The sequence below is a fragment of the Ailuropoda melanoleuca genome, chromosome 15 (assembly GCF_002007445.2).
Source record: "Ailuropoda melanoleuca isolate Jingjing chromosome 15, ASM200744v2, whole genome shotgun sequence".
NCBI lineage: Eukaryota > Metazoa > Chordata > Mammalia > Carnivora > Ursidae > Ailuropoda > Ailuropoda melanoleuca.
Window position 1 is genome coordinate 29067374 of NC_048232.1, and position 21532 is coordinate 29088905.

At 41.2% G+C, this 21532-nt stretch overlaps 1 long non-coding RNA gene across 6 annotated transcripts in view; it reads left to right on the plus strand.

The window, feature by feature from the left end:
* Positions 1-21532, plus strand: part of LOC117796313 — a 61180-nt gene that overhangs the window by 29280 nt on the left and 10368 nt on the right. For 3 of the 6 annotated variants that reach the window (XR_004620702.1, XR_004620699.1, XR_004620701.1), the window contains exon 2: positions 17375-18205. This is a non-coding gene — a long non-coding RNA (uncharacterized LOC117796313). Of the gene's footprint in view, positions 1-10677; positions 11902-17374; positions 18206-21532 lie in introns of all 6 variants that reach the window. The other 3 variants (XR_004620697.1, XR_004620700.1, XR_004620698.1) reach the window with 2 other exon arrangements.

Sequence of the window (21532 nt, forward strand, 5' to 3'; positions counted from 1 at the left end):
GTCACTAGAAAATGGCTACAACTGTGAAATTGATCTCTTTTTGGTTTGTCTTAATATTTTCAATTTAGGAAGAGTTTGTGTGCGTGTGTGTACGGCATCTGTCTGGGGTATGTATTTGTGTTGGGTGTTGCATGCAGATTTGAAATCCTGAAAGGAACCAAGTAAAACTGTTGTATTTAGGAGACTGAAAACCAGAGGGTCAGCCATAAGGAAACACAGTACTTTTCTCGCTCCTTTTTTTTAATTTTTAAAATTTTCTTCCAATGACCCTTTACCTTTTCTTGTTACTCTTTCAGCATCTGAGAGGACTCGTGTAGACCCGGGCACTGCTGCATGAGAGGTCTCTAGCAGGTTCCATCACTGCCTATCAGGGTCACTGTCATCCTCCCAGGGAAGGTTAGGGATAGCTAACAGAAGAACAGGAAGTGTACCAGACTGGGGATGAGACTCACCGGGACCGGGGCAGCTAATGATGACACCGAAATCACGAGGCAGCAGTTTGAATTCTCAGGCCCGTGGACTTAGTGTAGATTCAGAAGTACTCTAAGCAAGGTTCTTTCCTGCCTTCTCAGTCTAGGGTTGGAAGTATTTTGGTGTTGTCTGGCTAAAGGGCATCAGGGAAAATCAGTTTTTCTCTGAACATGTGCTTTTGCCAATTTTGGTCTTCCTCAACCTGGTTATTTGGACTTGTGCTGCAAATTCCTCTGTACACATGTTTCAAATAACAGACATTGTTCTCCTTTATTTTTACTTTTATAAAAAGATAGACAAGAGGGGTGCCTGGGTGGCACAGTTGGTTAAGCATCTGACTCTTGGTTTAGGCTCAGGTCATGAGGTCGAGGCCCATATCAGGCTCTGTGCTCAGCAGACAGTCTGCCTAGGACACTCTCTTCCTCTCCCTCTGCTGCCCCCAACCCTCACTCTCTTTCTCTCTCTCTCAAATAAATAAATAAATCTTAAAAAAAAGATAAACAATAGATAAACAATTTCAAAACAGGAATTTAAAAAAATAAAATTCCCTGGTACAGATTCAACTTAATGCTCCAAATTATTTATACGACTGGACCAAGATAATTGGTCTACTGATCCTCAGCTGGTTTTTACGTGTGTGTCCAACAGTGTGCTATTAAAGAAGGTAAAGCAGATTCTAGTTTGTTGCTAAGCTGATGCTAGTGCTGGAAATGAGAGCTGGCTGGTGAGCTGGTAGGGGCCTCATTTAGGAGTCTACTTGCTGGAGGTACTGAGGACTCCTGGAAGGCAACCAGCCTGCAGAAAAAGGCAACCGGATCCAGACTTAACCCGGTAATAAAGCCTTATTACAAGTTGGATAAGGGACTTTTGCATCTTTGACCCTGCTTTTTTCCTGGCAGCTTTCCAATAAATTCATATCCCAGGGAAAATGCCTCCCTAAATAAGGACTGTGTTCCTAAAAATTCTCATAAGATGCTGGGGGCACAAGGAACAGGACCCAAGGGCCGCAGTGTAATGAGTTGATGATCAGTGGACATGACGGCCTTCAGGGAGGGCAGCAAGTGTGCTCGGCAGACGCGATGTGGATGATGGCCCAGACAAGCAGAAATGCTTCAGGGAGGTAGCATGGGAACGTACAGCCGAGGCTGTCTTGCACAAGCATTACTGTACTCAACGAAGGCTGGATACCACAAAAGGGAAATATAAATGAACCCTGAAGGCCCCCAGAAATACTTGGGGCAAGGGGACACTGAATGAAGGGAACCAGGCAAGGCCAAGAAGCAGCAAAATATTAGTGACAGAGGGTAACTTTTAGTTTACCCCCCTGGACCTCATGATCTCGTGGGGAAGACAAGACTCTCACTCCTGAAAAACTAGGAAATTATTAGGAAGTGATCAAGCACGACTGCATTTTGAGATTGTGTTTGGTCTAATCCCAGTGGCCTTTGTGAAGAAGGTGGCATCTGACATGGCCTTAAAGACAGAGTGGTAGTTGAGGAGGCAGAGTCTTCTAGACGTGGTGACAGCTGTGGTTCAGTAACAAAGCCTTCTTCCAAGTGCCGTGAGCCCTTCCCACATACCACGGGACACATCAGGGATTGTATGCAATGTGTGGCTGGTCCTCATAAAAACCTGTAAGGAAGATTTTCTTTCAACGTTGTATATAAGGGTGAAAAATGGAGGCTCAGCTAGGTTAAGTGACCTTCCTAAATTCACAGTTAGCAAGGGGAGAACTGAGTCACGAGCAGATCACAGATCCTAAGAACGGTGAGAACAGGAATGTGGCACAATGACAGCAAGGAAACCTTGAGAGCCAAGCCAAGCCAAGGTTTGTGTGCTGTTCTGTAAAGAAAGGAGAAGTCACTGGTGATGTCAGGGGAGGGGCAGAGAAGCCCATCCTAATATTCGTCATGGTTGGGCTAATTAGGAACTGAGATAGGAAGAGCCTCAAAATAAAGGCAATCTATATAAGGTGCACTAAGTGCACCTATATAAATAAAGGCACATTTAATAATCTAGACCCTATGGAATTAAGAGGAATGGTGAATTGAACAACATTTGAAAGGAAGAAACTACAGGCCTTGGTGACTTGTTCTTAATAAGGATCATAAAGCCTAATGAGACTTGGAAAACTCTCAGGAAATGCTGTCTTCTATTTGGTGACAAAGCTGGGCCAAACTGAAAGTCCAGGCCAGAACCAGAGGCGAGGGATCCTAAAACTCATGAACCAGGAGCTGAGATTCAAGTTTAGGAACTGGTTGTAAGAATGGGCCCAGAAGCAAGCATTGGGCCAGATCAGAAAGGCTAGTGGTAAGGAACTCTCTGGCGTCCCACAGTTCTTATCAGGTCCAGTCAAGGGTGAAGGCAAAACAAGAGATTTCTGTAGACTGAAATCAGGGCCCCACAGAATATAAGAAGCACAGGTACTGTACTGTATGGTGACTAACATAATATAATAAAAAAAACATTTTAAAAAAAGCACAGAACTGAGATGAAATCAGGAATTTCATTTGTCCTTGCTTCAAGCAAGGAGACCAAGGGAAGCAATCAGCTACCAGCCTCTTAGAATTATCGTTTGAACTGAGCTGTATTTTAGTGTAGTTTCAATCTTTGAAAGTGGCTAGGTTCTCCTTTGCATACATGATATTCCTCAGCTGGAATAGTTAATAAGTTATAGTGCCCTAATTCTTGTCCTGGATTGTGTGTGTGTGTGTGTAAAATTGTCTAATGTTAAAATGTATCATTAATTTATTTTCTAGTGTCTAGGTTAGAATATAACTATGTGATATATATCAAATGAACTTCATGGCTACAGTCCAAATGTAACAAATGAATCATTTAAAACTATCCGCATATTGGTGATGCCAAATTTTTCATTTTCTTCCATTTTATAAATGCATCATATCTCAGCTCAAAATCAATCTATTAACCTTGAAAACATTTTGAGCTGGAATGAAGGTTAGCAGTGAACTTGGTGACCTTCCATGTGATATTAGTCATATTTAGTGGTTATTATTGGCTTTGAGTAATGAGGAGCCAGTTGAGACAGGAACAGTGGCATGGCAGTCACCAAGGAACTAGACTTCAGACACCACAGGGAAAATGAAGAACATGCAAAATCAGGCTTTTTAAAAAAAATTTTAATGTTTTTTATTATATTATGTTAGTCACCATACAGTACATCCCTGGTTTCTGATGTAAAGTTCGATGATTCATTAGTTGCGTATAACACCCAGTGCACCATGCAATACATGCCCTCCTTACTACCCGTCACCAGTCTATCCCATTCCCCCACCCCCCTCCCCTCTGAAGCCCTCGGTTTGTTTCTCATAGTCCATAGTCTCTCATGCTTCATTCCCCCTTCTGATTACCTCCCCTTTCTTTATCCCTTTCTTCCCCTACCGATGCAAAATCAGGCTTTTTAAACCTCAAGCTTGTCTGCCCTAAAGTTCTTGCCTTAAAAAAAAAATGAATATTTTGGCAGCTACTCTGATAAATTACACATAAAATACTCTAGTAAAATCTTTGTTACAAGATAAGGAATTCTGTTCAATGAATTTGAAAGGCAACCCAAGACTAAAAATAATGATGTGTCTGCTTTCTAAACCTCCAGTGGGATGAGTCTGATGGGTTTCCCAGGTGCTCGGACTGTTGACTCTGCCATGAGCCTGGAGGAACAATACAGGTGGAAACTGAGCCGCATTATTTAAAAAATTAAAGTCCAAGTAAATGCTTCAACTAAAAATGCCTTAAGAATACATAAATATGTTATCTTCTGGATGAATTTTATATTACACTATATTGATTTTAACACAATATAAAATATAATATAGATACTTTTGGATTCATAACATGAAAGGACAGTTAATGATTTGCCCATATGGAACATATGAAAATACCTCTCTTAAATTCTTTTGCCATGTTTTACAGATTTTCTACTTTTATACTATGAATGGTTTGGAAACTTGTTACCATAAATGGAATATTTTTCATCTCTATTACTTGTTAGACATCAAATAAAATAGCGTCACCTTTACTGTAAAAGAGCCCAACTCACAGAATTTGAAAGTATTCTAGTTGTATTATTTTCTTAATTTAAAAATATTATATTTAAAATATAATTTTATATTAGTCACAAAAGAAAAGAAACACTAGATTTACCTCTGATGCCAAATATCGAGTAACTTCTACTTCCAAATTGAATTATGTTTTTAAAAAGTTAGTTTCCTAGAGGGGCGCCTGGGTGGCTCAGTCGTTGGGCATCTGCCTTTGGCTCAGGGCACGATCCTGGCGTTATGGGATCGAGCCCCACATCAGGCTCCTCTGCTATGAGCCTGCTTCTTCCTCTCCCACTCCCCCTGCTTGTGTTCCCTCTCTCGCTGGCTGTCTCTGTCTCTGTCAAATAAATAAAATCTTAAAAAAAAAGTTAGTTTCCTAGAATCTTCGCTTATGTTAACATAAAGGAGAAAAACATTAATTTACATTGATTAAAAATTAATGTAAAAAGATAGCCAAACCACACCTGTAAGCTGTGAAATCCAGAAATTTGGGACTAAAGATGAACCATCTGTGAGAACGATGGGTAATGGAAAATCACTTTTGGTAAATATACTTAGTGACTCTTCTTGACAAAAAAAGAAATTAACAATGGCCTGCGGACTCCAGAAATTCTTCCAAGCAACCTAGAATTATGAGAATTTGTTCAGTTGAGTTGGGAGAGAGAGTCCAATTATACTGGAAACCAGAAGTTTTGCAACCAATTGTTTGAGAGATTTTAACCAAGTTCTTTTTTTTTTCCTTTTTTTTTTGTCTTTTGGTTTTGCTCACCATTGCATCGTATTAGCTGAAAATGTTCTGAATAGCTACAGCAAAAAGAATGAGTGGGCCCACCTGATACACTTTCGGTGTACCCACGGAACATTTACACCATCACTAGGCTCGTTGTCGGTGCTCAGTTGCTCTTGCATTAAAAATCCCAAGTCCAGTGGAATGCCTCAGAAAATGGAAGGAGCTTCCACTTCCAAAAAAGATCCAAATAAAGATCTTTGGGGGCAATTACAGGAATGAGAGATGGATCTGACCTACTGAGGCCCCCAAATACATCGGTTCCAGTCTATGAAAAGGATCCAGAGGCCAGGGTAACTAAAATAATTTGCAAATAGCTTTGAGTCTTATTGTACAAGAGAATTGATTGATCCTGGGGTATGCTGGTAAGGGACTGGGGCTGATATGGGTTTTATCCCCACAATTCTCAGACAACAATAGAGGATTAAATTACAAACTTGTCTTGAGGTTTGTGTTTTTACCTGGAACATGTTTAGAAAGAAATATTAGGATTTACTTTTAGTCTTCCTTTGTGGCAAGTAACAATGTATAGGTTTTGTTTAACCTCTTCAGATGTTTTGAAATGTTTTGCTTTAACTAGAATGTACTTTATTAATGGCAGTTCATCTCATAGATCTCTTAATGACTTGGCTTAAGAACAAAATTAAACTTCCTGAATTTGATTTCTCTAAAACATATTCACCAAATGCAATTGCCCTTTCTGTCAAATAAGCCCTTACTGGTTTGTGAGTCTGAGGTGATTGTTTTTCCTCTCTCATTATGGTTGTTCCAAGACTCTTGACATTCTCTAAATCATCTTTCGCTGAGTATAAGAGGTCCGTGAGGAAGTCAAGATCGATGATAGACTTCATCTCTCTTGAATTTTAATGCAAATGTCTGTTCCCCTAATCAAACAAAGGTTAAAAAAGGAAATCAAATTAGCTTATTACAAAAGCCAGCATAACTGAACTGACAAGAAAAATGCTTTCTGTATGAAAAGCCTTTAATCAATATCTTAAATAAGAATGTCACTGGAAAGAAGGGTTCATATGTGGTCAGTTATAATCTGCAAATCAATATGCTCTTTTTAATAAATATTTGACCACAGTAGCTCAATAGGCATTGCCCATAAGAGCTTCTTTCTTTAAACCAAAATGAAATAAAATTAAAGCATAAATGTAGTGTTCAGGGCATAACTGAAACTGTGAGGGAATTCAAGGTTAGGGCTATTTCACCTTTTAATCATTGTGTGTTAAATACTGGAGAGATTTTCTTTAGTACCTTGGCTCATATACAGGTCCCCGATCCAATCTATCTGTTCAAAAATAAAATGATGTCAGAAAAGAGATTACTTATTAGAGATAGATTTAGGGGTAATTTTTCTATTCTAGGTTTACTTTGACTATCTGAAACTATTTGATCAAATATTCTACAAGCATGAAAACCTTAATTTTGGCAGGTTTCTAACTCAAGTCTATAAAAATGCAGCCCTGTGGCAAGTGACATTTTATAAATAAGTATACTTTCATTGCATTCCATCAAAACCATGATCAGTTAATATCTGATCAGCACTTTCTTCTTGCAGGGTAACATGTGGACAGGCTGTTTGCATTGTTACCAACATGACTTGGAATCTTCCACTTATTGGAGGTGTGATCTTAGGCATATCCCTGAATTTTCCATACTAGAAAGTATGTTAACATGGTGTCTGGCTCATTATAAATGATAAATTGTAACTCTTACTATGAATTATTATTACTTGAATTGTTATAGTGGTCATATAATGAAACATAATTTAACACACGGTTCTGGTTTGAACAGCTCAATAACATCCAGTAGAATTAAATAAACTATACTGTGGAACAGCCCATCAGACCATTAGAGATACTTAACCAAGGTCTATAATTTTACCTTATGTCTTTGATTTTCTTTCTCTTTTGACGTCAAATGAGAGAGTGGAAACTATGGTTTTGTTTTTTTAATTCTCTTTATCAAATAGTAATTTAGAAAGACCTCATAGTGGCTTCTTAGAGAAGTCCAAATCATCAAAATATGCAAAGGGAATAGAACTGCTCCTAAGTTGCTGTGTATAAAGTTACTCTAACCACTGAACACATTGCTTTTGTTCTTTTATTCCCTTCTTTGAGATATAATTTTTTTTCTTTCATAGGAATTTCTTTCTTATTTTAATAATAATATTTTTATTATATTATGTTAGTCACCATACAGTACATCCCTAGTTTTTTATGTTAAGTCACATGATTCATTACTTGCGTATAACACCCAGTGCACTATGCAATACGTGCCCTCCTTACTACCCATCACCAGCCTATCCCATTCCCCCATCCCCCTTCCCCTCTGAAGCCCTGAGTTTGTTAAAGAAGTTTTTACAAAGCAGGTTCCCTGAAAAACCTTGAGTTGCCTCGCCTTGCTATGCATGATCAATGAAGATGCAAGATTTATTTCCTCCTGCACTTGAAAAAATATATACCATTCTCACCTTTCTGAGATAATTTTGAAGTGGTTTTTGTGTAAAATAAGTGGTCTTTCTCTAAGTATCAATGAACCTGACAAGAAAAGCCTAGAGTAAATTTACACATCAAAAGCCAGCTACGAGGCAACATTAGGAGGCCTCTTGCTGCTACTGCTCATTCATTTAATTATTCTTAGGTGACCATGTCAAGATTTCTAGACAATATCCTTGGGAGCTAAGTGCTTTGAATGTTTGAACTATGTTAGTAAATGGAAAACCAGTGTCCTTGAGTATTAGAGACAGTGTTCTGATGAATTATAAAGTGTGTTAATTAAATGTTTTTTAATGGGACTCTTTCCTGATCTATTAGGGTACCTAATTTAGGGTCATGCATACATTGACCTTATGACTTTTTAAATGAAGAGAGGTGATGATGGTGACCAACATATGGACAATAATTTCTAGTTTACAAAGTGCTCTATTTAATCATTTCCACATCTATTATTTAATTTCTCTCCCAGCTATCCTGTGAGATAGGCATTATGATTCACATTTTACAGAAGAAGAAAACAGATCTTTGAGAGTTCAAGTATATGTCCCAAGTTATACAGCAAGAAAATTGTCAGAACAAGATTTTAATCTAGGCCCTTTAGCTCCAATGTTTCCTTCTTTCCCATTACATAACATTGATGAAAATTTCCCAACTTTTCCTTATTTGTATTTGAGAAGGCTGAATGTAACAGAGGTCCAAGATAGAAATGGTTAATGCAATTGTGTGTTTATGATTTTTCAAATAATGATATTTTAAACTCTCACATACACGGTTTTGCCGTCAAATCCATGGTTCAAAGTATTGGCATTTGAGGTCTATAAAGTTGCAGATGTTCTATTTTGACTTTGAAACTGCAGGGATCAGGATTGTAAATAGAAAAGTTCAAGTTGCTCAGGAGTAAACTTCCTATAATAAAGTATTTTGTGAGTAATCATGATGTTCAGGACTTCAGCATTTCCAATTGTCTTGTAAATTTAAGATGCTCCCAAGTAATGAAGGGTGACCTATTGAAGCTGGCAGATTAGATATAAAGTAATTAGGTTTGTTCAAGAGCTTATCTACTACTGAGCAAAAATTGCAAGCTTAGTCTCATCTGGGTTGAGTCCTGTTTGCTTCCTGGCTGCTAATTTGGGTAAGACAAGGTCATTTCACTCAGTCTACCTTCTTTAAAACACATCCACCTTCCAGAAGGGCACTGCTTTTTTTGGCATGAGGCACAACAAACAAATTATTATTTGGGATTCTCATTATGAGAACCAGAGAGAAGGCATTACTTATCCATAGATTTGGATAGATATGAAGCTGTTCTGATGGCAAGGGTAGAATTATACAGTGCTTCAAATATCTTGGTGGTAGGTGTAATGCTGAGAGAGCAGAGAGAAAACAAATGATCTGACCTCTATCTGGCCCATGGGCTTCCAAATTATGTGACTTGTGGAATTTGTTGAAGGCTTCCATCAATCAATAAATGATAATTAACCGTTGATTCCCTTGTATGTACATAACATCAAGTTCAGGACTGGGGGAGATATACATGATAAGACAAAAACTCCTACCTTCTAGGAATGCATGATCTAATTGAGAACATTTCAAAATATTAGAGAGCAGTCAATGATATGTCCCAAATTAATGGTGCTTGAACCCTTGCTTTAGGAAATCAAGGGTCAGAAAGAGCAATCCCAGCAGGGGAAACTCAGGCAACCATTTATTGAACTAGGTTGGGTGGCATGTGGGTAAGAGGTAGAAAAAAAGGATAGTTCTGAGAGGAAATCCACAATGGAAGGAAAATTGTATGAGTTTGTTTTGGGGAACTGGAGAAATAAAAGTCTGGGTTATTAGGATGAGACCCACTAAGTGAAGGGCCGAAAATGATAGCCCCAAAAATCTGCTGTTCATGACATAGACAGCAAAGTGCCATTTCTCAGAGGCAGGTGTTTTTGAGGGCAGATTGGTAAGCTGGTGGTGTCTAGCGTGGAAAGGGGGGTGCGTGGGGTCAGTGACTCGAGGTAAGGAAACCTTCCAGAAGGTGCAACAACTATTCAAAACCACCTTTGCATTGTTCACATTAATAAAGCTAGAGCCTTAAGATGTATCTAAGGAATGTCAGCACAAATTATGCTGTGGGCAAGTGACCAAACCAGCAGGAAACCTGATGGTTGAGTCCGTGTGGGAAGAATGGCAGTTGTGTGAAAAGTGGCCCAGGGTGGGCATAGCTACAAACGGGAGAGGGGCTGGGAACAACTTCCTAATTGTACCTCCTTTCCTTCTCTGGAGGGATTACTGTCACCCCAGTGCTACCATGTGGCAAGAAAGCCAGTCTGAAGCTGCAAGGTTAGTTACACCAGGGTAGCTCAGGAGCCCAGCTGGGAGGGGAAGTCAGTAGATGGGTGTAGGAGATTGGCAGGCCTGGGAATTTCCCCCACTTACCCCAAGGGCAAGGTTGTTATCACAGAAACAAGATGACACATTACAAATCAGGGCCATACAGAGCAGACCCTTGGTTGAGTAACTATGAGGTTTCTCCAAGGGAATGGTAGGATGCTTGAGGAGAACAGAGGCTGTTTTAACTGAAATTACAATTCTAAAGGCTTTGTGACCTGAGCCTATTCTCTGTGGGACAGGAAATGGATCCTAGGTCTTCTTCTCTGGGTAGACACTACTAGCTAAAGCAGTTGTTAGTCCTAAAAGGACTAAAAGCCATAGGGGAAATTGTTTCCCTAAAAGCCATAGGGGAAATTGCCAGGGATTTGAGGAGTGCAAGAAAAATGAAACAAACAACAAACGAAGGCAACAAATGGGCAGATATCTCTCAGAGGAAGCAGAATTAAAAATCCTCTTTCTCTCTTGGCTGCCATAGTGAAAGGAGCTGCCACCATGTCCACCCACCTGAGATGGATGGTCTTGTGCAGAACTGCTCTGGCGTCCTGATCAAGAAGAACAAGCAGACATACAGCACCTGCCCCAATCATCCAAGGGATTGCAACTCCTTTGCTACAATGGGTCCATTCACTGCAAGATGGTGGGCATGGAATTTGCAACAGTGTGGATGGAACTAGAAGGTATCATGCTAAGAGAAATAAGTCAGTCAGAGAAAGACAAATATCATATAATTTCACCCCTATGTGGAATTTAAGAAACAGAACAGGTGAACATAGGGGAAGAGAAGGAAAAATAAAGTAAGATAAAAACAGAGAAGGAGGCACACTATAAGAGATGCTTAACTACAGAGAACAAACTGAGGGTTGCTGGAGGGGAGATGAGTGGGAGATGCGCTAAATGGGTGATGCGCATTAAGGAGGGCAGTTGTTGGGATGAGCACTGGGTGTTATATGTAAGTGATGAATCACTAAATTCTACCCCTGAATCCAATACTACTCTATATGTTAGCTAATTTGAAAAAAAAAAAAAAAAAAGGACTGTGGGTATGAAATCAGGGCCCCAGCACAGGTGTAATGGTGGTCATGAAGTGGAGATCTGGCCAGCAAAAATCCACTGCCTCCTGGTGCGAACCACCATCAACAAGAATGCCTGGGCCACACCCGGCAGCAGCAGGCACGTGATCCGCAAGAGCAGGCACCCCCCAGATCTGCCCTTGGCCACCTCCTGCAGAGCCAGTGCCATCCTGCGCAGCCAGAAGCCTGTGATAGTGAAAAGGAAGCAGCCTGTCCCACCAACAGCTCCTGAGCACCTGTCCCCACCTCTGAAGCAATAAAAATGTCAACCACCTCAAGAATAAATAAAACTGATGAAGAATGTAAAAGAAGTACAATTCACATCACCAGTGGGAGGCAGGAGACTCTTGAAAAATGCCCCAGGGACAAGCAATTATAAAGAAGAAGCAATTTGAAATCTTGACTTTGAAAATACAGTTGTTGAAATAAGGGATTTAGTGAATGGTTGAATAACAGAATTGATACAGCTGAATAAATAAGATGAAAGATGGGATCAGAAAAATTCGAAAAACATCAGGATGGGATAAAAAGATAGTTGAGGGATAAGCAAAGTCATACGGGAGTAGAAACAGAAGTAACAGCACCCCTGTAAAGAGACCCAAGAAATAGCGAAAAGGCGAATAGAGGAGGTGAGTTTTGAAGGCTTATTGACAAATATTTTTCCAAAGTTAAAATGGTCAATCTGGGATTAAAACCCAGGAAGCCTACGTCTAATATTTGGGCTTTTGGTTACTTGCCTTGACAATCACAGGGCAAACTGAACTGGGTGAGAATTCAGCAAGGTTCTGGATAGAAGATGGACAGTGTTGTACGATCCAAGTACTAATCAACTACACGTGTAGGGGAAAATAAATCGTTACTTATAATAGTAACACAAATTGTATCTCAGAATTAACCAGAAGGGAAAAAACTGACTATTACGGAACATGAAGCAAGAGCTACTTCTTCCAAGGTTTTGCCTGGAAATGGTGCACAGTCATTTCCATGGGGGCTTAGTCTTGAAAAAGGTTGCACACATTTGCCAAACTACTGTGAAAAAACCAGCCAACAATGGTTGTCTGAATAAAATCAAACATCCAGCTATTTCCAAATATCTGTCTGAATTATGTTATCGGTGTATTGTTTCTTTCAGTGTCTCTCTTCGTCTGGAAAATGGGCATGCGTCCAGATTTGTTTTAGCGGTGTTTGTTAAGGCGTGGAGATCAGAACTAGCAGGCATACCTCGGCCCCTTCCAGGAAAGTTTAGTCACTGAAATCCGCCAAAGACACCTTGTCCTCTAAGGCAGTCATTGGTGATGTCCTAGTGTATTAATTCACTGCATGGGAGCGCGTAGGGGAAAATACGGCCAAGTACCTAATGCAAAATGCACAACTGTGTGTGTGTGTGTATGCAGATGATGTGCAGACGTACCTAGAACTTCAATTAAACTGTGCCGGAACTCAATACAATTGACTAGAGGTTCCTGCATGTGGAGACCTGGCAGGATGCCTAAAGGAGAGCGATCCCCCTGGGTTCTGTTTTCTGTTGTATTACGGACTGTGCATTCATGGAAATGCCCGGATAGTAAGTGATAGAGCCTATTTATATTCATCACCTCTTTCATCATCTTAGCAGTCCCGGACATGATTTATTTATTTTTATTTTTATTTTCTTTTAAAGATTTTATTTATTTATGTGACAGAGATAGACAGCCAGCGAGAGAGGGAACACAGCAGGGGAGTGGGAGAGGAAGAAGCAGGCTTCCAGCGGAGGAGCCTGATGTGGGACTCGATCCCGGAACGCCGGGATCACGCCCTGAGCAGAAGGCAGATGCTTAACGACTGCGCTACCCAGGCGCCCCCGGACATGATTTATTTTACATTAAAACTGGACGATGTAGGGTTTCAAAGTTGGGAGGAACCTCAGAGATCTTAGAATAGTCCCCCCATTTTGTGAGTGAATAAAGAGTTCCAGAAGAGGTAAGTCACTTGTCTGAGTCCAGAAGTATCGGTGGTGGTTGAGAACTGGGGATGACTCGCCACTGTAGGGCTTCTTCAACTCTCTTCAGAAGCGATGGGAAAATGCAGCTGTGGCCCTCGTGGTGCAGAACTGTGGTAGGAAACGAAGGGCTTTGGGAAATTTCAGAGGCTCCTGTCCCAGGGGAATCCCTGTTAAAGACAGGAATTCCTGCTATGGTCCGAAGGGATCTAGAGCCGGAGCCGGTGGTCGGCTTCCAGTTTGCTGAGCGGTGGGCGGGTTCTACCTTCTTACTTCCATTCCCAAGAAAGCCCTGTAAAGAAGCCCAGGCCAAGCTTGCCAGAAACAGGGTTTAAGGGCAATTTGAGCATCTCTTTCCCAGTCTTGAGGCTCCCTGCTAAGGGTGAGGGTCTGAAGGGTCTCGTTCATTACCGTGGTCTCCTCTCTCAGCATCTTGCACAGGACCTCAGAACCTGGTTAGCGGGAGGCCAGATTTCCATCCCATTTCCTCCACTCTTGGGCTGGGGTAAGCAAGCAAGAACCGTCTTTGTACCCTGTTTTAGATAGTGTTACGCATAACAAATGGAGACATTTTTATGGTGTTGGAAAAAATATAAATGGTAGTTGTGCCACTTCATTCAGCAGAGAGAACTAAATAAATATGTTTAATTTTTTTTTCAGTGAACTATTCCCATGAACTATTTTTCTGACTGCAAAACATGAAACATTGTTAAGGGATTATAAATAGCATGTGAATCAATCAGTGGCATTGCCTTACATAGGCTCTTGAAATCTCAGGATGATTTAATACGTAAACATGCTCAGTGCACCTGCCTCAGTGAAATGCAGTGATTTCCCCTGCTGAGTGGTATGTGATTCCTTCCCTCTGTTCCAACTGGGCTGTGCTTGCTTGCTTTTTTTCTGTCCTTGTTTCTGATCCTACACATCTTTCCAGTAGCTTATGTTTATCTTGTGCATTAGATATGCCTTGGAGTGATTTTCTCTTCTGCTTTACTTTGCTGGGGTGGTGTCTGCAAATGTGATTAGGCAAAGGATGAACAACCTCACAGAAATGTCCTTCTTTCCAGCTGAGCTAGGGTAGGGGGATCTCATGGGCTTCCTTTATGAATAAAACACAAGGCCAGTTTTTCTACTAAAGCATAATTCAGGACTGAATTTATAATGGAGAAATAATTTGTATCTGGTGAATAAAAATTGTGACTGGACTGGACTCTACATATTTTTTTCTCCTTTCTTGTTCTTTGTGTTAAAGGGCAGAATGCAGAGGAAAAAATCTTTTAAGAGCAATCATAGAAACTCCAGGGTTGCTCACTGGGTGGGCTGACATGGGATGCCACATTTGGGTGATTGGGTACAGAAGGTTTCCATTTTGTTCAGGTTCTGCTGTTTAGAATTGGTTAACCAAGTCAACTGAGATGAGCATGGTTAGGGAAGTGATTCATGAGTAAAAAAAAAATATCCAAGCCTAAGCAGTCTGTGAATATATGATGTGGTTACATTTCCTTTATTACCCAAGGGAAATCTACTGAGCCTCCACTTAGGCATGGAGAACCTTTAGCCCTCCCAGGACCAGCACCATCGTCCCTTGGTGCTGTCTGGTGTGTGCTCTCAAATCCTCCTGCTCTCAGGCAGCATCTTCTCTCAGAGCCACTGTACCACTACCTCGATTGTTCTTGGCTGTTGCTCTGGGCACATGATTCTTCATGACCTGCACCTGTGTGGGCTCTGCCGTGACTCCTGAAGAGACCTTCTTTAAAGCGTTACTGGTAAGACAGTTGATGCCAGGCTATTATGAGGCACAGAGAGCAAAAAAACATTTTGCCGCTGGCTCAGTCTAAGTACCACTCCCAAGTCCTTGGTTCCTGTCCCAGAACTCACTTCTTTTTCATTTTGTAATTAACAAGAGAAATATCCACTTCCCTCAGAGAGATCCCACACCTATGCTCAGGATGTGAAAAGGTTTGATAAGAGTATATTCTAGGTTATTTATTCATTAATAATATCATTTATGAGAGTCGATACTCGGGTCCAAGTTGGACTGTGCCAAGCTCAGGCTGGGTACTTTCCATGGATTCTGTTCTGATAAGAAAAATATTTTGTTGGGAAGCACAGATCCTTTCTATCTTCTGCTAGTTTTCCAGTCTAGATTTTTCACAATCTCCAGAGTACAAGCAGCAATGTGCACAACACCTTCTAAAGTTACACAGGTCTAAGAAACATTCCCAGTACCCTTCCCTCAAACCCCACAAAAAAGGCAAGAAATTCTTAAATGGCTGTGGCTTAGTTAATTCTACCTATGATTGAATACTTCAAACAAATCGTCTCTCATGGTTGAACACTGCATTCAGGTCAATGATCACCTTGAAGCACCAGGAACAGTAATAGAGTACCTTCTTTCAGATCCACACAGTTAAAGGGCCACGTAAAGATTTTCCCAAAACAAAGGTCTGTCTTAAAAAGATGAATGCATGGGGCACCTGGGTGGCTCAGTCGGCTGAGTGTCAGACTCTTGATTTTGGCTCTGGTCATGATCTCAGGGTCATGAGGTTGAGCCCCATGTAGGGCTCTGCACCCAGCAGGAAGTCTGCTTAAGATTCTCTCTCTCCCTCTGCCCCTCCTTCTTCTCTCTCTCTCTCTCTCTCTCTCCTCTCTCTCAAATAAATAAATAAATATTTAAAAAAAGGTGAATGCACATCTCCAAACTCTTCATAATATTGATAGAAACTCTTTGTATCTTAGAATATTTCCTTCTTCTAGATTCTAACCATCAAGTTCCCAAACCAAGTAATAATACAAACTTTAATTGGTAAACTACTATGCAATGTAATTAATAGGAGAAAAAGAAATCCCATGTAGGTTGCTAAACATCTTTTTTTTTTTTCCTCCTTGGTTTACTTGAGGAATCAGAATTAAGATAAAAGCCAAGGGGTTGTTGTGCAGGGATGAGTTGAGAGGAAAACCTAAACATGTATTGAGCGTCTACTATGTTCAGTGCTGGGCTAAGAAATTTACATATGATGTTTTATTATACTGCTCAACCATCATGTGATTCAGCTATTATTATAACTACCTGCTGGATGAGAATAAAATATAGACTCAGGGATATTTAATGTCTTGTTCAAGGTCACAGAGCTGGTTTGTAAACATGGAGTTAGAGTCAACCAGGTCTGAAAAATTCTAAATCTGTTCTTTTTTCCATGGCTGCTATAAGCTTAGGGGGTTTGTTCGTTAAGCTGTGGAAGCCTAGTGGGATCCCCTTCTCCATCTTGGTCCTTTTCACATCCTTTGTTGGACAAAACAAGTGTGACCCTGTACCTTGGCCAGTTAAGACTTAAGTAATTCATCCCTTTGAGTTCTTATGATGTGCCAGACACTGGGGGAATTACAGATGCGGAAGATAGTGCTGATGGGGAAGTCATTGCAGCATTTCTAACTTTCCCCAAATCACACTTCATCCCTGCTGCCCAGCCCCCCTCCCCACCAATTGTTCCAAGGAAAGACATAGGGTCTCAGCCTTGGATTATTTGAGAAGTTAAGAGAGCTTGAAGAATCAGAAGACTCACTCCCATGATTCTTTGCTGTTTTCCACATTCTTGTCATTTTTCTGTAACTCTGTGTAATTGACTGTGGATTTTTAATTGTTAGGAGGGTAAATTTTTAATCAGGAGAAAATAGTCATGGATAAAAGTAGGTGAAGGAAGAGATTTATGAGGCTTTCAGGAAATTTACAGGAAAGCCCCCTAAAAAGTCATCATTTGTTATTCTTTGTATTGACTTGTTAAAAGTGAATCTCATTACCTTTGTTTTATCTGGCATATTTATGGAAATGTTTATTTATTAATGAATTTTTTTAAAGCCAATGTAACAGACACATCAGGGCATTCTCATGATCACTTCACTCTATGGCTGCGTATATTTATTACTAGCCTCTAGAGACTGTTCAGAAATGGAGAGTTCCGGGAAAACAACAAAAAGCATTCAATTCCTTAAAATGCATGCATTCTATGAATCATTTATCCAAAGGATTAAGAAGCAAATATATTTCTGAGTTTGTCTGTGATCACAAATAATCCTCCTCAGCATCCTTCCCAGCATTGTTCAGAACGATTTTCTTTTCCTTCCAGGAGACAGCCGTGGCTCTGAGGCTGTGGTACAAACAGGTGGGCGTAGCTGACAGGCAGTTCCTATAGGAATTGCTCTCCAGAAGCCTAATCTGGTCAACTGAGGATGTGGCGGACGCAGACTCTACGATGTCCTTCCCTGGATCTTTGCACTCACTCTCCACTGCTTCCACTCCGGCAGATGCTGTAGGCATCACAGAAGCCCATAAGCGACACCAGAAGCAACAGGTGGCATCCCTTGTGAGGCAGAGACTGTCACATCAGGGAGGGACCTTCAAGCTCTTTCATAACCAGCTTCCTTATTCTACGGCTTTGGAAACTGAGGCCAAGGAAGTGTCACTGACTTGTCCCTGGAAGAGTTGAGGCCCCAACCTGGGTCTTTTCCCCATTCTGTACTGAGGTGTGAGATTTCATCCAATCTAAATTTCCATCCCTTAAAGTCTACACGTGACAGTAGCAACCACATACCAGGCCTGAAACTCTGAGAGTGCACCAGACACCAAGAGGGGTGGGTCAGTAACACTTTATTATCAGAAATCCCAGGAAGTGAAGAGCACGTGTTGGAATAAACTACATCCACAGACAGTAAACCAGCATGTGCACATTCATAATGAAGACAGTGAACTGCAACGCGTTCTAAGCAGAGATTCTTACTTGATACGGTAGTTCCCCCTGATTCACAGTTTCAGTTACTCATGGTCACTGGTGATGTGGAAGCAGAATCATCAGGAAGTCAATAGTAGCCCAAGGTCGTGTCACAGTGTCTGTGCCTCTCACCTCACTTCACCACGTTACAGAGGCATTTTACCATCTCACATCATTACAAGGAGAAGGGTGAGTACCGTACTGTAAGATCTTTTGAGAGAGAGACCACCTTCTCATAACTGTTAGTATAGTTTTTTTTAACTTGAAGTATAGTTGATACACAACGTTACATTCGTTTTAGGTGTCCAACGTAGTGGTTCCAGAGAAGTCTATGCATTGCACCATGCCAACCACAGTGTAGCTGCCGTCGGCCACCATACAACACTATTACAGTACCATTGACTGTATTCCTTATGCTGTAGCTTTCGTCCCCATGACTTATTCATTCCATAGCTGGAAGTCTGGGCCTCCCAGTCCTCTGTACCCTTTTGCACTTTCCCCCACCCCCTTCCACTCTGGCAACCATCAGTTTGTTCTCTGTAATTATGGATCTGCTTCTGCTTTTTGTTTGTTCATTTATTTTGTTTTTTATTTTTTTACATTCTGAATAAGTGACATCATATGGTTTTTCTCTTTCTGACTTATTTCACTTAGCATAATATTGTTTTAATTACTTTATTATTATTGTTGTTAATTTCTTACTGTGCCTAATTTATAAATTAAACTTCATCATAGGTATGCATGTGCAGGAACACACAGTACATATGGGTTTCAGTACTATATGCAGTTTCAGGCAACCACTGGGGTTCTTGAAAGGTATCCCCTGTGGATAAGGGGGGGTGGTCACTGGATTTGCAGGTTGAAGACTTAAGTAGAGTTCTAGTAGCTACAATTGTCCTTGGTCCCTGCTTCATTTAGCAACAAACACCTCTTTCTTTCTTTCTCTCTTTCTTTCTTTCTTTCTTTCTTTCTTTCTTTCTTTCTTTCTTTCTTTCTTTCTTCCTGGATGGGGCCAATGGGATAGTCTCACTAGGCTGTGTGTTTCTGTGTATGTGTATTTCTGAAACTACACTTCTCTTCTTCCCTTTGTAAGCTCTGATAAGCTAGCAGTTCAAATACTTCTCTTACCCACCTCCTACTGCCCTGGAAACTAAGGAAGACTGAAGATGAAGAGGGGGCAGCAATGTGAGAATCTTGGGCTGAATTTGCCTGGCAGACATATTCTGTGGACTCAAACAGTATTTAAAGCAATTTGAGGCAATATTTACGAACTGGTGCCCTCATACGAAAACCTGGATTTTGGGGTGTATCTTTAAATAAAAAATCAGAAAAGCTGGCCACACTTGGGGCCCACATTCCTCATGGCAGAATGAATTGTCGGGGTCTGTGCCTTGCCGACCAGCCATGCATTCTCTTACTGAGCAGCCCGCAATGCCGGCATCTGGGTTTGTAACCTGTATTAAAGAGGAAATAATTAAAACCTCTAAATCGCATCTCCGCCAGCACTCATTTATTCTTTTATTCACGCACTCACAAATATTTATTGAATCCTGACTGTATGCCAGAGCCTATTCTCATATTAGGGATAGCACAGTGAATTATAGACAAGATTCCTGCCTTGGCACTTACAATCTAGGCGGGAAAACACGAAACAACTAGTAATCACACAGGTGAACCTAGGACACTGACCTGTGCTAGGCAGAGAATTAGGGAAGGGTCATCTGATCGTGGCTTCAGATGGTGAACCCAGGAAGGCTTCTCTGAGGGCTGGTGTGTAAGCTGAGGTCAGAACGCAGAAGAGGGGTTAACCATGCAGTTGTCAAAGAAAAGGGGTTTCCAGGCTGCAGACAGAGCTGGGATAGCAGCCCTAAGGCTCATTCGAGAACCTGAAAGAAGGCCCATGCAGCTGGAGAGCAGGCGCATGCCAGGAGCCACGTGGCACTTTGCAGCCCAGTGAGGAGATCAGATTTTACTCTAAGATGGATGCAAACCACTGGAGGATATTATACATGGGAGTAATGTTATCTGCGTCAAAGAACTACTTCTGAATGCGTACGTTTCCATTTCAAAACAGAGAAATTAAATCCTAGAGGTCTAAAAGAGGTAAGCACTTCTCAAGACGCTTCTGTTTTGCTCAAGGAATGACTTATTCGGTGTAAAAGTATATTAGTTTCCTGGGGCTGCTGTAACAAATTACCACAATTTGGTGGCTTTAAACAACAGAAATGTATTCTCTCACAGTTCTGGAGGCTAGAAGCTCAACATCTGCTTCACTGAGCTTAAATCAAAGAGGCAGCAGGGCTGGGTTCCTGCCAGAGGCTCTAGGGAAGCCTTGCCTCTTCCCACCTCCGGTGGCTATGGGTATGAATGCTTTGTGGCCTCAGTAGCAGACCCTGAGACAAAGATTTGATGCAGGTAGTTTTACTTGGGAGGTGATTCTAGAAAACGCTGGTAGGGGGGTGGGGAAGCGAGACAGGGAAGGGAAGGAAGCCAACAAGCATGTGTTTTTGAGCAGATCACCGCGATAGGCAACGAAGTTTCCATGCTACTGTGGAATGCTGGAAGACTTATATAGAATGGACCTTGGGGTTATCTCATTCCAGAGGTGAGGGGCTTAGGTATTTATCCTAATTCCCATCAGCCATCGGCGGAGGGATGCTCTGGGAAGAATTAACTCCCTGGTATGTCTGCATTGCCTGCGAGCTGGTGGCCAGAGAAAGCCTTTAGCATATAGTGGGGGGAGATTGCATTTAAGGGCTGTAGCGTGGGCACATGCAGGAGTGGACACAGGTGCCATGGGCAAGGCACTGATGTCTGCTGTAGTAGATGGTGTTTTAAGATCTCCTGAATCTGTTTCATTTTATATTTAGATTGCTGCTAAAAAGATTTCCTAAAGAGACCCGTGTGAGAAAGCTTATAAATATGCTACTCCATAAACGATTTCTTTCAAATTTGCATTTATCTTGAACACAGAGAACATTACATTTAAAATCGATTAGTAGCTTGACTAGTAAGTGCAGGTAAGCAGGCAGCTAGTAGGCTCTTACCTGGTAGTTGCAACACCTGTTGGGTGTTAGGTGTGAGCACGTGAAATAGAAGATTTGGCCCCCTTGCCCAAGGAGCTTCTAATCTAGTTGGCAAGAAAGAGATGTATAAATGATGTTCGTAATGGCCTTCATAGTAGGGGTTCGTGAAACAACATTCATGCTTTCGTTCATGAAATATTCATCATGTTAGATTATTTTGGTACCAAGGATTCAGGGGGAAACAGAGCAAAGGAGAGCCTTGCTCTCATGGAATTCACATTTTTACCTGTGATTCCTCGGCATGATAGTTCAGGTTCACTCACACTGTCTCTCCTTCCTCATTTCCTGCCACGTGCACTGAGGTCCTGATGCTGAAGCAACATGGACAACTGGTGAATAGTTTGGTCTGAGCTTCCAGAGCAGGGAGCAGCAGAGCAGGTCAGCCGGACCCTGCACGAGCCTCGTGCCCATGTTCAGTGTTCTCACGGCC